The sequence below is a fragment of the Lytechinus variegatus genome, chromosome 7 (genome assembly GCF_018143015.1).
Source record: "Lytechinus variegatus isolate NC3 chromosome 7, Lvar_3.0, whole genome shotgun sequence".
NCBI classification, from domain to species: Eukaryota; Metazoa; Echinodermata; class Echinoidea; order Temnopleuroida; family Toxopneustidae; genus Lytechinus; species Lytechinus variegatus.
In genome coordinates this window covers 16,890,304-16,905,695 of record NC_054746.1, presented here as the reverse complement: position 1 = coordinate 16,905,695, position 15,392 = coordinate 16,890,304, and the positions used below count along the sequence as shown (strand labels likewise).

Sequence of the window (15,392 nt, the reverse complement as noted above, 5' to 3'; positions counted from 1 at the left end):
TGCGCGCTCAATTGCCAGGTATATAGGCCTATTGACCTTATAGAGAGATTTTAAGGACTGTGTCATTAAATGGATATGTAATGTATCTCACTGAATAAATGATGCGAGCGCGAAGCGCGAGCTGAAATATACAGACCTAAAAAGGGGTATAATAAGCAATTAAAAAAAATGAAATTACGTATCTGTCTCGCTAAACAAACAATGCGAGCTCGAAGCGCGAGCTGAAATTTTTGTATTTATTGACCCTAAACAGTGACAGTTTAAGGACTATTTTTTAGGAATCAAATAAAAGAATACATATCTCACCATACTCATCTAAGTTGAGTGCCGAGCGCTTGCTAACTTTGATAGAAAACATGAAACACTTTTTGTAGTCATTGTAATCATGATTAAAATACGAATTTCACTAATCAAATATTGCGAGCGCAAAGCGCGAGCTGAAAATTTTGGAAAATTAGACCCGAAGAGAAGCATTTTAATGCTTGTTTGTAGGAATTTACGAAGACCATACGTATTTCACGTACAAAATGATGCGAGCGCGAAGCGCGAGCTGAAAATTTTTGATATTTAGATTAGAAAAAGAGACATTTTATGGAATGATTTCAGGAATTCAGGAATAGCAGACATATTTCATCAATCCACTAATTCGAACGTTAGCACGAACAGGAATTTTTTGTATATGCAGACTTCAAAATGGGGCTATCACTTCAAATAGTCATGAAAAAGAAGCATGTCACTACATAAAACAATAATAACTCGAAGTGCGATAAAATATATTTGGTGCACATTGTCTTGAAAACAGGACGTTTTAGCAGGGGCGTCGATCATTTTTCAGATTGGGGGGGGGCAAAATCATGAACGTTCCAAAGGCGCTCGATCGTACAAAACACCCACACCCGCACACACACACGCACACACATATATATATATGACTCATGGGACACAGACACGTATCTCACCAACAAATTAATGCGAGCGCGGAGCGCGAGCTGATTTTTTTAGTAGGGCCTATATACTGACAGGAAAAGCGTGCCTGTTTCGGACTGTTTGTTACTCATGAGGAGGATGCATATCTCACTACACAGATAGTACGAGTGCCGAGAGTGAGCTGAAATTTCTCTATATTCTGACCTGAAAACTTGATATTCTAAGCATTTTGCCTCCGAAGAAGATTCTGCTAGGATCGAAAGCTTAGGCCCCTCTTGACTCTCTCATTATTGGTATCAATGATTAAGATTTGTATATGAAAGAAGAATAGAGAATGAAGAAGAATTGCGCGAAGCGCAAGCTGAAAATTTTGATATTTCGATCTGAAAAATATGACAGTTTAATGGACGTTTTTGATAAAGAAAAAGATATATATCCAAGAAAAGATGATTGCAAATCAAGCAGGAGTTCTATTGAGGCTTAGAACTGAAACGGGACATTTACATTCACCTATTTAATCATGAAAAGTATGGATATTTGCTACAGAAATGATGCGAGCGCGAAGCGCGAGCTGAAAATTTTTATATTCCAATCTGAAAAGCGGACATTTAGAGCACGATTTTAAATAAAGAACGAGTTGTGTATCTCAATCTCGCTTGCTGAACATTACAATCATGTTTTTTTTAATGCATATCCGGAATTATTGGGGGGCAAAATTATATGTTTGCCCCCCAATATTTTAATTGGTGGGGCAATTACCCCCCTGCCCCCCCCCCAGGATCAACGCCTCTGCTTTTTAGTACAACATGATTATATATCTCGTTAAATAAACGATGCGAGTACCAAGAATAATGAACAAATAGGCCCTGCGAAAATTATGTTTCATAAAGTTATGAAAAAAATATTTCTTATGTAATATAAAATAATGTACAATAATTTCATATTTCCCAACTACGTTTCTTTCTTCTCCCTCTTTTTCTCCCGTTTTTTTTTGGCCAGCCGATGGGGGGGGGCACATGCCCCCCGTATTTACGCCACTGTATAAGACACTCCTAATTTGTTTGACTTTTCTTTCAAGCCTGTCTTTGCTGAGTTCCACAGTTCTTGACTCTAAAAAGTATTTGAATTGATACAAGTCTCGAATATACCGAAAAAGTATATATAACCCAACAGTTCGAAGAAAGTCCTTGTCATGATGTCCTAGAAAAGAGTATTTTCCATAATTATTTGATACTTTGTTCATGTGTACAGGGGCCGTGGAACCATTGTGAAAGTTTGGGGAGAGAGCCTATGCAAAAGCAAAATCAGATGGTAAATTTTATTTAAAAAAAATTGTGTGTGTGGGAGGGGTTGAAACCTCCAAGCTTACCGGTTTCGCGGCCCATATGCTTGGATATTCAGGAAATACTCTCTGCCAGGGTGTCATATTAGATTTGTGCCGAAGAATTATCCGTGGACGCAGTATGCAGCGGGAGGGGGAGGGGCAGGGGCAGTTGCCCCACCCAGATTAATTTTTACTGAAAATTTTTACGCCCCTATTTAATTTCAAATTTTAATTTGATGGTGCCCCTAACCTAAAATCATTTTGGTCAATAGCAAATCAAATTGCGCCCCTATAATGGTAAATTCGAATAGTCTCCCAAGTTAAGAATAATTGTCCCCTTTTCCTCTCCATTCTCGTTTTCTCTCGACCCCCTTTGACGCTCTCTTTTCTCTTACCTGAGAGGCCATGACTATGGCCAGGAACCCCCCCCCCCAGGATACGTGCATGGCTACCTTTTCAAAAACAATATAGCTGATAAGTTTCATTTTCAGAAACATTTGGGCCTATCTTATGATATACAACATGCAAAACTTAATGTCCATCTTTCAACTCTGACTATGGTTCACTAGTACAGCGGGGGGGGGGGGGGGGGGGGGTGGGGGTCGTTTTGTCAAAACTTGTATTCTCGTCGATGCAGAGACCCGGTTGACGTATGGGCGTAGAATGTGTCATCAGTTACCTTCTCGAAAATCTGACAAGCAATTAAGGAGCGGGCTAAAAAGAAATACTAACAATACTTTAAAAAAATATGAATGGGAGGCGAGCCAATACTTTGTAACCCTGCATGCATGGACTTTTGGCCTAGATATAAAAGCGAATAAACTACAGTAACTGAGATATATAGTTAGGTTCTTTTTATCAAATATGGCATGCTTAACTTTGGTGCTATTTCGGTATTTTCAGGCTCTTTTGGGAGATTAATCTTCGATGGAAACGCACATTGACAATAATATTTGCAAAGTACACAACAATACTGCCATTCTTAATATGGCCTATATACTCTCTATATAGGCCTACCCTCTCCCAAAAGTGATTTGTTTTAATGATGATAACATGCATGGATTTCCCGGGAAACACATACATGTATAGGCCTATTCTCTCATCAGTTCTACGCCTACTGTAATACTGCATTGAAATATTGCAATATTATAAACCAAGATAAATTCCCCAGTGGACGGTAATGAGCTTAAGATGGGACCAGATGTGGCGGATGGAAGAAAAACTTCTAAAAAGATGTGAGAGAGCGAAGGCGAGCGAGCAAGTTTTGACCTCTTCAATAATTTTTTTTTGGGGGGATAGATCTTGACATGATGCTCAGAAAATTAAAAGTTCAACCTTGGCTTTCTTTTTTTTCATTTTCTCTTTTCATTTCGTGGTAGTAAGAGTTTTGTTTTATTATTATTTTTCTATTTGTATATAATTATTCATTTATTGATTTTCATTTATTTATTCATTGGTTTGATTAATTAATCTATGATTTATTTAAATATCTATTCATTTAAATATTTAATCAATTAATTAATTGAATTAATTGATTTATTTATTATATTTTTTATTAATTCATTATTTTCATTTACTTTTTTTTTCGTTTAGTTTATTTTTTATCTTTATTTTCGTTTTTTTTTTTTTTTTTTTGGGGGGGGGGGGTGGACTGTTTATATACATGTATATCAACCGCGTAGCCAGGATTTCATTTTGGAGGGGGCGGTAAATGCACGCAAAACGTGCCAACCTTTGGTGCCAACACTTATAGAGCGCGCAAAGTGCGCTCCCTAGGGTGGGTGCAGGGCGGGGAGTTTCCCCCTCCCGCGCGAAGCGCGAAGCTTTTGGTGTTTCATAAATTAAAATGAAAAGGAGCCGTCTCTCTATATCAGCTCCAATTCAGTTGACTATATTGTGATTTTGAACATTGTTTTCATGAACCTTAATTTGTTTTCAAAAGTAATTGTGAACGCACAAAAAAGGAATAATTATAATGGAGGAAATTAAAATAATAATAACCTCGCGCGAAGCGCGGAAGCTAAAGCGTTTTATCAATTTTTGACATGAAAAGGGTCCCGACTAAAGGGTTTTCTCAAAGATATATTGAATACTTCCCTTGGAAAGATCAGATTTGATTACAAACAATTTAGCGACAGTGCATCTTTAACTCGCAAAACAGAGAAGAAGTGTATAATGCCGGGAGAAAGATATTCAGCCACGCGCAGAGCAATGAAACTCTGAAATTTCAAAGGGCGGACGTTTCATCAAATGCATATATCTCTAATACCCCATCGGCTCTAATTCAAATGATTTTCTAAGATTATTGAACTTCTTTACGAGGAAATAGTGCGCAAAAAGTTGAAACTTCTGTGATTTATTGAAATTAAATAAAAAAAGGATTCCTAATTTCTTTGACTTATCCTGAAGTGCTTCATTTTGAAATGTAAAGAAACTTAAGTGTCATTCAAAATTTCAAACTGAAGGCGCAAAACAGGGCAGGAGATGAATGTGAAGGGAAATGACATGAAGTTTAATAGAATTTGATAAAAAAAAATTGTACTTTTTTATTCAATACGACACGAATTTTAGGAACCCGTTTGCCCCAAAATTATGGTTGTTTAGTAATGAGCTGAAAAGCACGAGTTGACCCGGGAAGTTGACTTTCAGGTGACGGCAGAAATTGATATAAAAATTTTACCCGCCCGGAGCCGACCCTACCAAAAGTTGCGCGATCAATTAAAAAAAAAGATAACTTCATATACTTTGGCCTAACCTTACTCTAATTCCATGCCCTAATGGATAGGGGAAGGATGGATAAGTTGTGACAGTTTTTGCTTTTTGCATGTAAGAATTGATATGATTAATAATCATGTCGAAATAAGTACCTTGCCTTAAAATTTAATTCTTCTGAAATATTTTCCACCTATATATAACTTTCTATCCCCACAATGAAAGTCATCATGACCTTTGAAAAAAAACGATGTCAAATGGCTCAACTTGCCCCATATATGGGGTAAGTTTGAGCCACTTTCTGGGGTAAGTTGAGCCACAAAAACTATGTACAAAATGTATGAGGGGAGAACCAGCATGTCAATTTTTTGTTTAAAGTCTTGACTTGCTAATTCTCTATAAATACTAATATCCTTTAAAAGGATAAGAGCATGTAAATTTGCTCCTTTCAGCCTGCATTTCGATCGATTTTTACGGTTTGTTTGTTTTTTAAGATACATTACCGTAGGAATTACCATGGCTCAACTTGCCCCATGCAGTTTGGCTCAACTTACCCCAGTGCGAACTTAGTGCGATAATTTTGTATCCACACATTTATTATGCATCCATCATATAAAAGACTATGACAAGAATGAAGATCCATACCTGGACTTATAATGTTGTTATCATGTCTTTATTATATTTAAAGATGTGTGTGTTTATAAAGCACTTATCTATTTCACACTCTTTTTTACTTTTTTGGCTAAAATTCATATTTTTCCCTCTAAAAAACTACTTTTTGTTTCAAAGTTGAAAACAATGTGGTGCACATGGGGTTAGGGGTTATGCTATGGGTCATCAATACATGACACCACCACAATGTCTGACTCATTCATTATTGGCCTGGGGCTGGTGGCTCAACTTGCCCCTATGCTCAACTTACCCCGCCTTCCCCTACAGTTGAACTTTAACTGGCAAAAAAAAACACATATACCTGAGGTGGAAAAACAGGGTTAGAGAGAGGGTGGGGAAAGTAACAATGGAGAACTGCAATATTGTCATTTAACCGCGAAATTCATATATAAATTTAGAGCAAGAGTGATTGAGTTTCTCTTTTAAGAAAAAAAAGAATAAAACGAAAAAAAAACACAAATTTACCTTTCCCTTTCCTCCCTTCCCTTTTCCTTTTCTCCTCTCTTAATTTTTCATTTTTTTTCTTTTTCTTTTTGGGGATGTTTGTTTTGGGGGGCGACCGCCCCCACCGGCCCCGCCCCCCCGGCTGCGCGCCTGATGTATATAGGGGTATATAGATCAACTGTACTTCTTTTATATCAAAACGGGCCCTGATTTGATTTTAGTATTGATGATGATGATGATCCAAGGCAACCCGACCATATACTAGTAGCACAGACCATAGACCAAGCACTGTCCAAAATCGATCCTCGAATGAGAAATGATGTCATTTATCACGTGATTGTAAACGCCAATCAAAGTTCAAGCAACGCTTATCCGGTAATGGCAACCTTCACAAAACCAAGGAATTGGTGAGTAAAATGGGTAATAAAGTAAAATTTGAAGAGTGTGAAAGTTTCGAATAGATGTGAAGTTATTGCACAATGAATATGCATTTTTGTTTGGATCTTCCTTTAGAAATAATGAAAATAGAGGTAGCCCAACAAAATTAAAATGGTGGAGTCTTGACCGTTCGCGTTCAGTTCACTGTCGATTCACTTCCCCTGCACTGTGCCCCTGGAGCTGGACTGGCTGGCAGCACTGGACGAGCGCGGAGGAGGACGGCAGGGCCAGGCAGAAATTCGGAAAACCACCATGACCACCACCCGTTAGCCGCGCCGCTGAATTGTAGATCTAAAAGTTTAGCTGCACACAATTTGATTTGCAATAATGCGATATCATAATATTAATGTGATGATCATGAGTGACCTGACACGTGACTTTCAGAATTCAGTGTACAAAAGTCAAAAGAAAAGTTAACTAGAATTTAATTCGTCATGCGGACGAATTAGGTGGTCTGTCATGATTTGTCATTCAGTGCCGTCTGATGTATGAAATAAATAATTTAGATATCATTGATAATCTTGATCGTAGACATCCTAAGAATAAGTTTTGACCATTACTAAATGTGATTATTGATGTGGTGATGACAATCGTCAGACATACATCTTCAAACAGATACATACAAGATAGATGATTATACCTCACGGATCAACACGGCAATGCCGGCATGATCCGGGGAGGTCCGGGATAGTTTTGCCCCAGATGACTGTGAACACGGCATCAACACGGCAGCTTCACACGGATCTACACGGATCATGCCGGCAGAGCACGTCGTCAACACGGACCAATACGTCAGCAACACGGACCTACACGTCAGCTACACAGACCACCACGTCAGCAACACGGACCTACACGTCAGCAATACGGACGAACACGTCAAATGCGTTATCCATTGAGCTAGCATATTCCCCATAGAGATTACACGTAAGCAAATTTGAGAATTACAATTCCAATTTTGCAAGAGAAATACGGGCATGATCCCGGCATCTGATCAAAAAATGGAGGGCATATTTTCGAAAGCTTAGAATCTCGGCTACAACATACTAAAAGCTCAGGGAAAACTGACACGAAACAATGGAGATATAGCTCACGAAATAGAGGAATGTCGAATCTAGTTTTGAGAAAAGGTCATGTCCCATAGAGATTACACGCAAAATACATGTGATATGAAAAAAAGTAATTATAATCTGTTTTATCTTGCTAAATTTAAACTTTTATACCTTTAAATTATCATAAAGGATCATGTAAGAAGTGGCAAAAAGAAAAAAAAAAGTGAAAAAAAAATTTATCTTGTTCACCCCAGGACTCGAACCCGCGCCCTTTAAGAAGCAGTCAAAGCCACGATATTCACCATAGAGAATACACGTAAGCAATTTTGAGAATTACAAGTCCAATTTTGCAAGTGAAATACGGGCATGATCTCGGCATCTGATCAAAGAATGGAGGGCACACTTGCAAAAGCTTAGAATCTCAGCTACAACATACTAAAAGCTTGAAGAAAACTGACAAGAAAAATGGAGATATGGCTCACGAAATAGAGGAATGTCGAATCTGGTTTTGAGAAAAAGTCATGTCCCATAGAGATTACATGCAAAATGAGGAAAAATGACATGCATCTTTTCATTGCTGTTTTACGCAATGATGTCTTTCTCAAAACGAAAATTTATGTGTATTACGGAGAAAGGGTACATTCTAAACTACAATATATCAAAATCTGGGCGTAAAACGATCTGTATTCGAGAAGTTACAACCAAATTTGCATAAATTTGATGACGTCACCTTTGAAAAAATGAAATTTTTAGTTTAGGCGCCATTTTGATGACGTCATGATATAATTTAGGGACATTGATGACATGAAATCAAATTTGCAACTCATACTCTATCGATATTAAGCCTGAGTCATATCGATTATTTTGAAAACCGGTGTTCGACAGCTCTAATTCGATCGAACATCGATGCATCGAATATTGAAGGCGGGGAAAATTTAGTCTTTTGTTTTTGCGTCGATGCGATGCGCTTTGCATATGCACTACGCACTGACGGTATGCGCTGGCGTTGGCCGGGTGAGCGTTGCACAAGCAGATGACAGAGCAAAGTTCGTTTGTATTTTCCATGATCACAAAACACACAAAAAAGGCCGGGGACCAAAGCAGAATTCTTCCCAAAATATCTTCAACAATGATATTTGCAGATGACAACATATAAGTTTAAAATGAAACAATAATAAAGACATGAATCACGCAGAGTCGATCCGAATGATTTTCGGTCAACTAGCATTCGCAGTCCATTCACTAGCCCCGTCCGCAGCTCCGTACACTCACTCTCCCGAAACGACAGGCGTGCTTGACGTCAGCGCCAGCAAACAATTGCAATCAACGGAGAGCGCTGTAACTTGCCTGAGATTGTGTAGTTGGATCCAAAATGAGCTCCAAATAAATTTATGAGAATAAATACGTAATTTTCTCTGGATGGTCATTTGAATTGCTATTCAATGCTGATATAACGATTGTGAGAAAAGATTGTGGAATATGAGTTATGACGATGTTCGAGAATTAATCCTGATAATGACAATCCAGTTTTTTAGACGCAATTGAGCATGCGATCAAAATGAATACGAATGTTTCGAATCGAGCCCTAAATTCATCTAAATTATTACGATTTAACAAGATTTTATGGTCATACTAAGAATATTGACGATGTCAGCAAAGTATGTTATGTTCATATGGAAGAAATAATACTGGGATTATTTCTATTGTTCCATCTCTGGACGTCTCCTCCAAGCTCCGAGAAAATAAGCACAATGCGCATGCGTGTTTGATGACGTATGACATATTTTCCCATTCATGAAATCAGAGCCCAAAGTTGGGCACAAACTAGCTTCAAATTGATGGGAAAAAATATCAAACGCAATTTTCTCTGTTCTGTCATGTAAAATGATATTATATGGTGATATTACGAACTTGAACAGAGTTTTTGCATGTAGACAATGTTCGAGAATCAATCCTGACGTGATGATTATTTTTTTTAGACAAGTGCACTAGCTCGATCGACTCAAGAAGTCAAGTCGATCGTCATGAGATGTCCGCCATTGAAAATTGAAACGAAATACAAACGTTTCACATCAAGCTCTAAATTCATATTAATGATTATCATATGCAAATTATTGTTAAATATTACGATTAAATAATGTTCTATGGTCATGATTTTAATATTGTTCATGAAAGCAAGATTTATTTTACGTTGATCGCGTCAATTTCCGGCCATTTTCTGGTTTGATTAAAGAACAGTACTGCGCATGCACGATCGATGGCCATGACTTCCATTCATGAATTCATCGTGCATAAATTATCTCGGCACGAGCAGACGAGTAAGACTCGAACTATGATCGAAATAAACTTCAAATTAATGGTGAATAGCATCATAATTACTCATTCGGTTTCATTTTGGGGGCAATAGAAATCAAGTAAGTAGTAGTAAAGTTGGACATTACTGATATTTTGATGATTGATTGTGTAAACCAAACGAATCGGCCGGCCGACGTATTTTTTTTTTTTTTCGATGCACCGATTTTGCAAAATCTGCACCGGTGTTCGATGACATCGATCGAACACCGATTTTAAAATCGATTCGACTCAGGCTTAATCGATATATGAAAAAAAAATTGGGGGTCAATGGACTATTTAAAGAGCTACAGTGAATTTGCAATAGGCATGTTTTTGCCCATATATGGCCTATAGTAAGAGCTCGCGCGCACACGTGCTGCAAATTTTAACGGGTGTTAATTTCGTTATTATTGGTCATAGAGAGCTAAATTGAGTATCAAATTGTTCAAAATTATATTATCAATGCAATGATGTAAAAAAAAACGGTGTTTTTGCACTACGTTAAGGCATTACGCGCGGAAACGCGCGCGCACATGTGTGCGCGCGCAATTTTTTGAAATGCTTAGAATGACCTGAAACGTACTCTACTTTGGTCAAAAAGTGATTTTTGACATTTTTAAATTTGGACGCGCGCGTACGCGCGCATCGTGACCTCCAGGTGACCTTTGATGACATGACCTAATGACCCTTGTCGTAAAGTTGGTATGATATTAATTTGATTGATTTTTGATAATTTATAATGGAGATATGATTGATAATGTGATTTTACAAAATGGCGCTTAGATGACATCATCATGACCTGATGACCTTGAAAAGCTTATTCTGACGTGTCCATGACAGATCCTATAAATGACGAAATATTCAGCAAAATTGATTAAGCCGATTCGGAGAAAAGTTGGCGACAAACATAGGTGCGAAAAATAAATCAATGAAATGCTAACAATAACAATTAAAATACTAGAATTTAATTCGTCATGCGGACGAATTAGGTGGTCTGTCATGATTTTTCATTCAGAGTCGGCTAATGTATAAAATGAATAATTTAGATATGATTGATAATCTTGATTCTAGACATCCTAAGAATAAATTTTGACCATTGCTCAATGTGATTATTAATGTTTCCCATAGACTTTACACGTAAGCAATTTTGAGAATTACAATTCCAATATTGCAAGTGAAAAACGGACATGATCCCGGCATCTGATCAAAAAGTGGAGGTCACATTACCGAAAGCCCAGAATCTCAGCTATAACATATTAAAAGCTCCGGCAAAACTGACTAGAAGAAATGGAGATATGGCTCACGAAATAGAGGAATGTCGAATCTAGTTTTGAGAAAAAGTCATGTCCCATAGAGATTACACACAAAATACATGTGATATGAAAAAAAACAATTATAATCTGTTTTATCTTGCTAAATTTTAACTTTCATACCTTTTAATTATCATAAAGGATCATGTAAGAGGTGGCAAAAAGAAAAAAAAAATGAAAAAAAAAATCATCTTTTCTACCCCAGGAATCGAACCTCCGCCCTCGAGAAAGCAAGTCAAATGCGTTATCCATTGAGCCACGATATTCCCCATAGAGATTACACGTAAGCAATTTTGAAAATTACAATTCCAATTTTGCAAGTGAAATACGGGCATGATCCCGGCATCTGATCAAAAAATGAAGGGCACACTTCCGATAGCCCAGAATCTCAGCTACAACATGTTAAAAGCTCAAGGAAAGGTGACAAGAAAAAATGGAGATATGGCTCACGAGGGAAAAAGTCATGTCCCATAGAGATTACACGCAAAATGAGGAAAAATGACATGCCTCTTTTCATCGCTGTTTTACGCAATGATGCGTTCCTCAAAACGAATATTCATGTTAACTGAGGAGAAAGAGTACCTTCTAAACTACAACATATCGAAATCTGGGCGAAAAATGATTTATATTCGAGAAGTTACAGCCAAATTTGCATAAATTTGATGACGTCATTTTTGAATAAATGAAATTTTTAGTTTGGGCGCCTATTTGATGACGTCACGAGATAATTTAGGGACAATGGTGACATGAAATCAAATCTACAACTCATAATCTATCGATATATGAAAAAAAAATTGGGGGTCAACGGACTATTTAAAGAGCTACAGTGAATTTGCAATAGGCATGTTTTTGCCCATATATGGCCTATAGTGAGAGCTCGCGCGCACACGTGCTGCAAAGTTTAACGGGTGTTAATTTCGTTATTTATGGTTGTAGAAGGTTGATCAAGGTATCAAATTGCTCAGAATTTTATTAGCAATGCAATGATATTAAAAGAAACGGTTTTTCTGCGTTGCGTTAAGGTGTAACGCGCGGAAACGCGCGCGCATATGTGCGCGCGCGCAAATTTTCGAAATACTTAAAATGATCTGAAACGTACCCAAAAAATTTTATAGGTCATTTGGACGATTTTTTTACCTTTGACGCGCGCGTACGCGCGCGTCATGACCTCTACATGACCTTTGATGACATTGACATTTGACCCTTGACATGAGGTTAATGTCCTGTAAATATTGTTAATTTTTGATAATTGATAATGAAGATATGATCAAATGAAGAATTTTACAAAATGGCGCGTAGATGACGTCATCATGACCATATGACCTTCAAAAGCTTATTTTGCCGTCTCTATGATAGATTCTATATATGACAAAAAAATCAGCAAAATTGATTCAGCCAATTTCGAGAAAAGTTGGCGACAAACATAGGTGCTAAAAATAAATAAATAATAAAGAAAGAAAATTCTGACGAAATCAAGAGGTGATCTGTCATAGACAGACCACCTAATAAGAATTTGATTAAATTTGGGAAGCAGCTGCAACTTCAAGATTCTTTCGTGGATAGAAAGAATAAAAAATCCCTGGTCAGTTGCATTAGGAGTCATTTTGTCCATGTTGTCTTTGTCTTGCACCACAAATTTGACATTTTGAAATCCTTCCTGCAACTTTAATATAGGCCTAGGTGCATATTTTCTTTAATTCAATGGGAAATGATGGCCTTTACTAGATTATCGGACTGAAATTTTTACAAAGAGTAGTTTTTTAAAAAACTAAGTACCAGTACCGTAAGTGCACTAGTATTCAACCCGTTTGGAGAGTTTCCTCAAATATATAGAAACATAGAATTTACCTGAATTTTAGACCCGTCTTATTTCTAAGACTCAGTTCTAAGAGCAAATGCTGGTTATTCTTTTTCCGTTATTTTTTTCTTCAACCAGTCAACTGTGTGCGCGGGCGATCGAATTATACGGCGACGGTTTTTTGCACTAGTATTCAACCTAGCGATGAAAGATGGTCCTGTCTCTCAATCTGCCCTTGTCCCATCCGACTATGGACTAGACCATTTGAGATGAGACCAAACGGAATTAATCAAAGCCAGAGACTTACATAGCTAGATCTAGATCTAATTTACCAATATAAACCCTTCTGAGATTTGCTATCTATCCTCACTAGGTTGAATACTAGTGCAATTCAGTGCAAAAGGCCATCGGCGCATAATTCGATCCTACGCGCATACAGTCGACAGATTGATAAAGAAAATACCGACAACAGATTACCCTGGAAATAACAAAGGTATGAAATTAAGATAGTTTCCATATTTCTAAATATTTTTGGAAATATGTCAAAATCTTTGAATTATGCTGGGTTGAATACAACTGCCCTTACGGTACTGGGTAACAATGAAATTAAAAAAAGTAATACCATAAAGTTAGGATTAGGTGTATCATCAAAACTTTTTTTTTTAATTTGTCATGAGGACGAATTAAGTGGTCTGTCATCTTGGTTTTCTTGAGCAATGTTTATGTACATGTATATGAAATGATTTATTTACAAATGAAGTCCTTGATGATCATCACTGAATCATCAGAATAAATGTTAACCATGACAACGATTATTGTGATAACGATTAGAATAGTCTTGATAATGACTGTATAATGATGTTGATAAAGATGATGAGGACCATGATGAAGAGGATGATGATTATGATGGTAATCGTATAATGATGAAAAAGATGAGGACAAAGAGGATGATTATGATTATATTCCTATGATGATTATAGTGATGATGATGACGATGATGATAATGATGATGGTGATGATGATATTATATTTGATATACATATAGATCAACAGATAGATATATAGACAGATATGTTTAAACAAATAAATATATTTTACGTAGATTAATAGATAGAAAGGCAGATCTGTAATTTTATATAAATACATAGATCAATAGACAGATTGATTGATTGATGAATAAAAAAATAGATATATGAATTAATAAATAAATATATAAATGAAAAATAAATAAATGAATGAAATAGATAAATAAATGAATAGACAGCAAGATAGATTGACGGACAGTCATAAAGATCGATAGATACATGTACATTTAGGCTGACTGCTAGATAGATATGAGATAGATCTATATAAAAATTAATAGAAAGATAGATTGCCAAATAGCAGACAGATAGATACAGAATGTATTAAGTTTCATAGGAAGATAGATGCAATATGAAAAATTATTACGATCTGTTTTATTTTGTAATATTTTAGCTTATGTACTTTGGATGGTCATTAAGGATCATGTGCGAGATGGTATTAAAAAGAGAAATAAATCCTGTATACCCTTTGGCTTGAACCGATAAATAGCAAGTTTTCAGGATGATTCATTTGTCAGAATGAAAAATGAACTTGAAGGCAGTACTCAGAACAAGGATGGCCAAAGCTACATATAATAAAAAATTGGCAAAACTTGACCAATATTTACAGAGTTGGAGTCATATTTGCATAATTATGATGACGACTTAACACATCAAATCAAAATTCGGAATTCCAACGTCATCTTGATGGCATGACTAATTGAGGGTCAAATGAGGCATGAAATCATAGCTATGATTCCAACTCTATCGAAATATTAAATGAAAATCGGGGTCCCCATTCGTTCTGAAGAGCTCCAGTGGATTTTCAAGAACATGTTACAAATGATTTAAATTTTGATTTTGTGATATCACTTGTGAGCAGCTCCTATGGTATGAATTCTTATTCAAATCAATCCTTACAGGGTAAACTTCCCATGTAAACAGATTGCAATGAAAGTTACTTTTGACAGTGTTGTATGCTGGTTAGGGATTGGGGTTAAACTCCACAATTTCAGGTCCTAAAATTCTTGGAGTGTTTCTAGATCAAGTCCTGGAAACTATCCTGGCAAGAAACTAATTCTACATGTAAATCTTGCACAACATAACTCTAAAATACTTGTTTACATGTATGTTCCAGACATTTTCCCCTTCAGAGAATCCAAAGTGGTGGATGCGCATTATAAACAGAAAGAGTTTGCCCTTGACAGTTGCTTGTCCTTAAAGAGGAATGTCACCTTCGGAACACGTGGATTTGTTTTAATACAGAAAAAATCAAAGAAACAGATCAACAAAGTTTAATTAAAATTGGATAAACAATGAAAA

The 15,392-nt window shown here is 36.6% G+C and overlaps 1 protein-coding gene across 5 annotated transcripts in view; it reads left to right on the top strand.

Annotated features, from left to right (window-relative positions):
• Window positions 1–6,383: 6,383 nt before the first annotated feature.
• Window positions 6,384–15,392, top strand: part of LOC121418586 (protein phosphatase 1B-like) — a 30,766-nt gene continuing 21,757 nt past the window's right edge. For 4 of the 5 annotated variants that reach the window (XM_041612535.1, XM_041612536.1, XM_041612531.1 and 1 more), the window contains exon 1: window positions 6,384–6,486. The gene's annotated coding sequence lies outside the window, so the exon portion shown is untranslated. The remainder of the gene's footprint in view (window positions 6,487–15,392) is intronic. The other variant, XM_041612532.1, reaches the window with a different exon arrangement.